Source organism: Otolemur garnettii, unplaced genomic scaffold (assembly GCF_000181295.1).
Source record: "Otolemur garnettii isolate 467f Iridium unplaced genomic scaffold, OtoGar3 scaffold00040, whole genome shotgun sequence".
Classification (NCBI taxonomy): Eukaryota; Metazoa; Chordata; class Mammalia; order Primates; family Galagidae; genus Otolemur; species Otolemur garnettii.
The window spans coordinates 6,984,498-6,992,361 of NW_003852435.1; positions in this window are offsets into that span (position 1 = coordinate 6,984,498).

Genomic DNA, 7,864 nt, shown 5'->3' on the forward strand with positions numbered 1-7,864 from the left:
GCTTATGGAGAATGTGAGCTCTGTGGATGAAGGCAGGTAAGACATTGATGGGCACTGCCACCCCAGAAGCACAGAAGCAGAAGTCAAATAGACATCTGGGAAAGCAACAGTGGCCCGGGAAGCCCAGACAGGGCAGTGGTGGTGAAGAGCAAAGAACTCAAAGGCTGTAAGCCTGGGAAAGTGGGTTGGAAGTAAAGTGTGCACAGAGGCATCATTGTTGGACCTTTCTCAAAAGTGCAGTCAAAGAATGAGCCCCATAAACACCTGGAAGCCTGGTAAACATGCCCAGGCCCCACCCTGCACCAGCTGCTTCAGAATCTCCATTCGTGAGGACATGAAGGTTCGAGAAACCCTCCTGCAGACAATGGGGAGCCACCGAGGGTTTCTGGAAGACAGGAGTAATCTGCTCTGAGCTGTGCTCCAGAAATGCAAGTTCCTGAAGCCTCCAGGAGGCCACACAGAATGGCCTTTGGATGGGAAGTTATTCAAGCACCAAAATCTTGATAAAAATATGAATAATCACCTTTTGGAATGATGACTATTAAATGATACCTGTATGATCACAGCTTCATCTTATTTGACTGTAAGGTAATTAGGATATTAATTTTTTAAATGCAATTCATTCATTGGATGGGAGGATGAGGAAGTAAAACCAGGTTGCTGCCCCAAATAACATATTTTTTACTGCAGTTTGCTATCTGGAATCGATGTAGCCATGCTGTTTGATTTTAGATGGTTCAATTTTTTTTAATACTGTCTGAACTCTGACAGCGAAGGACCCTGTAATATAAGATAAGATTGATCAGGCAGGCTCAGCACCCTAAGTCCAGAATACTCTCTCGCAACAGCTACACCTTCCTCCATTCCCCAAACACCCATTTAGAGATAGCCAGGATAATTTTCTTCATTTCCTGCCCAGACAGCTGTGGAATGTTGTAATTCATTGTTAGACAGCTGCAGCAATCCTCCTTAGAAGAGAATATATCTTGTCAAGGATATGGTTATTCTCAAATTTTGAGTTTATTTTTCAAACAGTGATGTACCCACCAGACGTAGAAATAGTCTAGCCTGAGAAACCTCAAAAGGAGCCTGATTCTAACACTCACATCCCTTCTTGGAGGTCAGTGCTACAAATACCCTCAGCAGGTTGTGTGTAATCTCCACTGCTTCAGCAAACAGTCCTGCCCACGCCGGTGGGAAAGTCCTCTGGACTCCTGAAAATAACTCCTTCCTCGCTGAGCAAACCTTAACCCTCTCTTACACACAGATAAGAAAATGCAGCTCGAGTAGAAGGTGAAGAGGAACCAATTTTCATCCTCGATTACTGCCTCCCTCCACATCCACAGCACAGCCCTGCTATCTTCTGATCTTTACTACAAATCTGTGGAGAGGAGAGCAGAAAGAAGATTAAAATCTCTCTCCACCGTGTGTGTGTGTGTGTGTGTGTGTGTGTGTATGTGCGCGCGCATGTAGTTACGTGGGAGGGAGACACAGATAAATGCATAAAAATTGAAAACTACCTCAGATGACAGTGAGGGAGTCAAGACTTGGAAGACTCCAGGGAGCAGCCTGATTAGAGTGGGAGTGACAATGGGAGGGCTAAGAGGTTAGAATATTGAAATTATTAGGGAAATGTTGGATATTAGATCCAAGAAGGTTCATTACTATGCCATGACCAATAATTCAGATATCACAAACCCCAAACAAAGCAAATGTAAAGGAAGCTTTTCTACTCTTAAATGGCTTCTTCTGCTTTGGTAATAACCTCTTATTTGGTACTATTTCAATTTTTCAAAGCACCTTGGAGTTGCAAAATAGATCTAGAGGCAATTAAAGTCCCTCCAGTTTCTTTTGTGAAATTGGTGTTTAATAGCTATTTGGGGAGTTTCTCCCAATAAAAAAATTCCATTTTCTCCCATTTCTATTTCAGAATCCCTCATAATCATTAAATTTTGTTTGACAAGTTCAAATAAAGCTATTTTATCACCTCATAAAATCAGTCACAAAACTCTCTTTCCTGAGGTAGAGAGTAGACAGGATCTTTGTCCAGTGGCAGAGCCCAGAGGTCCACAGACACTAGGCAGCAGAGGTCAACTGGCCTCACATAGTCAACAAATCTCTTTGTGCAACTTGAATACCTGTTACCTATCAGGCACCTTCCTAGACAGAGGCTGCCGGAAGACGAGGCATAAACAAATTCATGAGGGAAACAATCAAGGAAAGGATGATCATAACTCAGGTTCGTCAACATAACAGGCAGCTGCCCACTAAGGTCAGGAACATCTTTCTGGCCAATTGGGGGAAAATGTCTCCCCAAGAGTTAGTTGTTCTCAGAAGTTACTTCTGTTGAGGGGTTTTGGTAGCTAGACATGGACAGGCTTAATCAAGGTTAAGCTACAGTGCCTGATGAAGGGGTGAAGGGACTACAGTCAAGTCTATAGCTTGACCAAAGAATTGAAATAGAACTCTCATGAACACATACATGAGGGTTATCCCAGCACCCTATACCACATTTGAAGAGGTTTAAATCTTGAATCAGATGAACTCTTTGGTTCCCTCAGAAAGTCTCTGTGGACCAAGTATGTGGCTATAGGCAGACCATAGTTGGTCTAGAAGGAAAGCCTTGCCAGTCAGGAATGTATTGCCATCAAGCAGCTTAGAACAAAGAGGGACTCCAGAGTTTGAATCCTTCTCCCATTTACTAGGTACGTGTCATTCAGCTTAACCTCTCTCTGTTAGTTTCCTTGTCTGGGAAACAGCGATCATAACAACACCCACCTCATAGGGATGTTATGAGGATCAAATGAGTTGCCACTGTTATAGACTTTAGAAGTTCTGAGCCCTTGGTAAGTGCTTTGAAAGGATTATGTGAAATAAAAGTCAGTACCATGAGGCCCCTAATCCAATGTCCATCAAGATGGAGTAACTGCAGCATGATTTATTCCAGTTAAAACCTGCTTCTTCTATGGATGGGTTAACCTTTAGAATAGATGAAGCGATCATCTGAATCAACCCCCCCACCAAAAAAGATCCCCTCTGACTATACCAAAATAAAAATAGTTCTAGGGTCCCCTTCCCTAGATGGAATAACCCAGATGGGTTACGATGAATAGAATACATTTGCCCAAAAGACACTTGCCATGGGGGGGCCCATCATCTCTCTTCTTGAATTGACAAAAGATATTCAAGAAAAGCAAGAAGCAATCTCATAATAAATGAGGCAAGACCTCAAGATTTGATAAGAAATTAATATTACACTCCAGCCATATCCTTTAATATATCCCTTTTCTTAAATTCAACATTGACTTTAATTACCTTGATGGGATGTTTTTGTCTTATCTCAGATTGTAAAATTAACTTTCATAAATCTTCTGTTTTTCCTATTGTTCGCCACAAAAGTTAGCAAACAACCCTCCTTCTCAAGGCCATTAAAAAAAAAAAGAAAATTACACTTAGGCATACACATTACCCCCAGATTGACAGACTTCTACAAAACTAATTTCCCCATCCTCTTATCAGAGGTCTGTACTGAAGCAGCAACCACATGGAAACTATTTATAAGCTGCACAGGGCCAAGGAAATGCCAGGAAGCAAAATTGGCTGCCTTTACGATTTAACACAGACTTTCCAAGTCCCAGAGCTATTTCTTCTTCAAAATTTTAATAATTAGTCATTTTCTTAAGCTATGACAAAAAAAGAAAAAGAAAGAAAGTAAAGGACAAAAGCTTCCTAGGACTACACAAGGATTGTATTACCCTACTTTGTCAGGTAGCTTAAGAAGTGTTCCACTGAGAGAGGCAGGAGCTGCAGCCCCCTCCCAGACTCATTGCAGATAAAAACTCCTTTGATAAGCACTGGAGTCCCTCACCTGCAAGTTAACACTCCCTGTTTTTCCAGATGGCCGTTCTCCTGAGTACAGGCTAACAATCATGTCAAACGGGGCTAGGACCTGACCACCAGCCTCATTTTCAGTTGTGAGTAAAATCAGGACTTGAAGCCAGGTCTCTGAAGATCAGACACAATGACATGAACTCAGTCCCCTAATAAATCACAGCTGAAGTTAGCGTGCAGGAGAGCAAATGCTATATGATGCTGCTGGCAAGATGAATTCCACTGCAGCTTCCCTTGTCCCCCTTTGCCTTCGCTTAAAACTTTCAAAGAAGTTTAATCAGAATTTGCGGAGCTCCGTGTTCATCCTTTGTTTAAAAGCAATTTTTCGTTGTTCTTTTGGGAAATCATCTTACAGATGGCCTCAGGAGGAAAATTATATATTTTATATTTATTTTGAGAGTTGTGGTCTCTCAGAGGACCAAAGTTTAGAGGAAAAACCGGATTCACGTCTAGGAATTCTGAGCTAAGAACGAACAACAATCACATAAAGAACAGGAATGACATACCAAGTCATTTTTGAAGTGTTTTTAACATTTTATATTTTCTATCGAGAAACGATGAAAATAAACAATAATGTCTGAAAACGACGATGTACCTTCTGAATTCAGCATCAGTGGAGCAGGTGGTATTTAAGAAAGCATCCCCAGTAAAAATCAAAACATCACAGCAATATTGATATTTTACCTCTATGTTCTTCTTAGCAGTTTTTAAATGGGCCAAATGGTGTAAACTCAGCATTTAAGCCTGCGAAGTACAAATATTTTTTTTTTCTGATTCTTAATGCAAAGAAGTGTACTCACAAAGAAAAATCGATTTGCCAGCCTTGCATGTACCTGACATTTCTCATTTCCCCACTTGCTGAGGAAAAACACAGACTCTGTATACTGCTGAATGAAGTGACATTTACAGAATTTGGGTTTTTTTTTTTTAATTTACTACCTTAGTCGCATTTAAAATTTTTATTTCAAATATTATACAAATAAGCCTTCTCTACATATTTAAAATCAAACCCACAAAATTCCTGACAAGGAAGCAAAATTGTCATCAACTCAAAGCTTCCTTGCATCCCTGTTGTCAAAATGATATATACAATGGCATCAAAAGTCTGAATAAGTAGAAAACTCAAGCTCTCTGGACAATATTTTAAAAATTTCTCCAGGTTTTGATTTTGCCCTAAACAGACTTCTTTCAATACCAAAATCAGACCTTTTGGACCTAGCCCATCCTTCGCTTCCTAAACACATTTTTGTAAGTTAATTTACAATTTCTCATCATAAAAGAATCAAGTTTGCCTCTTGAAAGGCATAGCTGGTCATTGCAGCCCAATAGGAAATATATTTTCTATATTTGGAATGTTCTCTTAATCACGTCCTGACATGTAGAAAGAGGGATTTGTGGAACTACAGAGCCGGCCCCTGCTATTTAGCACTTTTTCTAAGTAGCTTCATAATACTTAGTAAACCCATTGCTCAGCTTCCCTGATGTGAAATGACAACCAACATCCCAACCCATCCAATTTCCAGGTGTTTTATGCTGGGGGAAATGAGGGTCTTGTTCAACATCAGGTCCATTTAACATCAATGCCAGGCCTGACCATTATTTCATTTGGTACTTGAAAAATGATGTGTGATATAGGTCATCTTGTTGTCATTTTCTAGTTGAAAGAACTACAACTCAGAGAGGTACAGAGAAGATAAGTTTATGGATCTATCAGGAATTTAAATCTAAGTGGTCTGCAATCCAAAATGTGGATTCTAGTCACTGAGTCTTAGTGCTTCTGTTTTTTTCTGGTCACAAGCAAAATATAGTGAGTAAGCTTTGAAGCTTGGGTTCAAATCCCACCTCTGATCCTTCCCAGCTACAGCACTTTGATGAAAGTGTCGAACCACTGAGAGAGATAAGGCTAGAGATGTACATGTCGCATAAGATGAGAAAGATTAGAAAGTGTGTGGAAAGTACTTCATTTTGCCTCATACAGTAAAGTGTTCAATAAATATTGGCAGCTGCCATTGTATTTTCAAGGAAAGTTCTAATCATCTGGATTCTATTATAATATCCCATTTCCTAGTTTGGGATATGATCTTATACAGTCTGCCTTCATGTATAGAAAATGCTGTTAAACTCCAGCAGGAAGTCACAGCAAGATGTAAAACCCTTACTTAGCATAGATGTGTTTAAAACAGTATCATTCTGAGCAGTAGAACACTAAAAAAATAATTACCATTGTCTTCAAAAAAGTAATAATAATAGCAAAATGTTCATGCCATTGTACTTATTTACAGAGTAGTGATAGAGAAGATGGCTTTGACACTGAAGGAGTGTTGAATTGTTCTTCAAGTGCTATTATTCAGTATGCAAGCAGAAGCTGCATTGAGAATTTACTTAAACACAAAATGCAGGAGAACTCATTAGCTAAACAAGCCTCCCTCCCAGCTTATACCTCTAGCAGCCACGAAGGACATGCCTATACATAACAGGACTATAGATGTTGTTCCAAATGCTCCTTTTCTCATTTTCACTTAAATTCACCTTGCATGGTAAGAGAGAGTGTGATATATTCGAGGCCAAATTCACTAAGCATTTATTGACTGCCTTCTCAGTGGAAGATACTTTTCAGACAAAGAACTTGGGACTTTCAAGATTTTGAATTATAAGTGGCTCCAGGGAAAACCCACACTATCTCTAGTGTTTGCTCACGGAAATAGAATTGAATCTGCAGGATGTGTTGTACCAGTCAACTATTGCCCTGTAATAAGCCATGCCCAAACAACAGCCATGTCTTCTCTCCTGTGCCTTCTTGCTGCTTGGAATCCATTGGTCTGGGTGGTGCTAAGCTGGATTCAGCTCCAAGCTTCAGGTTGGTTTAGGGCTAGTCCCTGTGTCTTTTGTTCTCCTGAAATTAAGTCTAGTTGGAACTTGCTCTTCTTTTGACAAATAGAAGATGTGCACGTAGGCAAGGCCAACATGCAAGCACATTGGGAATATCTGTGCCAAATCTCATTAGCTAAAGCAAAACACCCGGCTGAGACCAAACGTGAGGAGTCAAGTCACACTCTCCCCCAGGGGAGGGGCTACAAAGCTCCACAGCAAGCAATGGGGATACCATGTAGGCTCAAGAATTGAGGTGAATAGTTGATCTTTCATATATACTTTCTAGGAAATGGTTAATTCTTCATAAGCTTTGAACCTGAAATTAGCAATAACTATTACCAGTCAGTGGCATGTGCCTATCCCTTGGAAACTTTAGCCAAGTGTGTTTCTCTAAGATTTCAAAAATTATCACACTTGATCTAAGCACTACAAATTTCCCTATTAAAAATACGGACATTACCTATACAACGATGAATTTTAACGGAAAATTAATTACCTGTATCTACTTATTAGACTGAGTGATGGGAAATTCCATTTAAAGTAAGATTGGCAGAAACTAACCTGCGTGCTCTCTGAGGTTAGGGATTATTCTGAAATCTTTACCATTATACTCTGTCCAGTTGTCTGAAATAGAATAGACACTCAAGAAAGATGTATTAAAACACTGAAAATGGAATGACTGAACATTTTGGAAGCCGGCTCTTTGTTTACAATCCTTGTTTGTTATTAGTTCCCACTCGATCTTTCCCCAGTTTGTAGGTTTCCTCTGACTCATGGGTTTATGCCTTCCTCTCCTAGGAGCTTGCTTATTGCTATGTCTTTGAAGATATTGTATCTATGAAATGAAAATTTGCTCCTCCTTCCAATATAGTTGGTCAGACTTGTGATCTGTGGCTGTACTGTTTTACGGGCCTTTTGTCCAGCATTCATATGCTTTTACCTCTGATATGTTGTGTGATTTGTTTCAGAAAAGGAAACGATCTGCAGAGCGCTGGCTCCTCGTGTGCCCAAAACAGTCAACCACATTGCCTCTCTTTACCTTTTCTTCCTACTACTATCTTACTTGAAAAGATGCACAACTGGCTCAGCGCCTGTGGCTCAA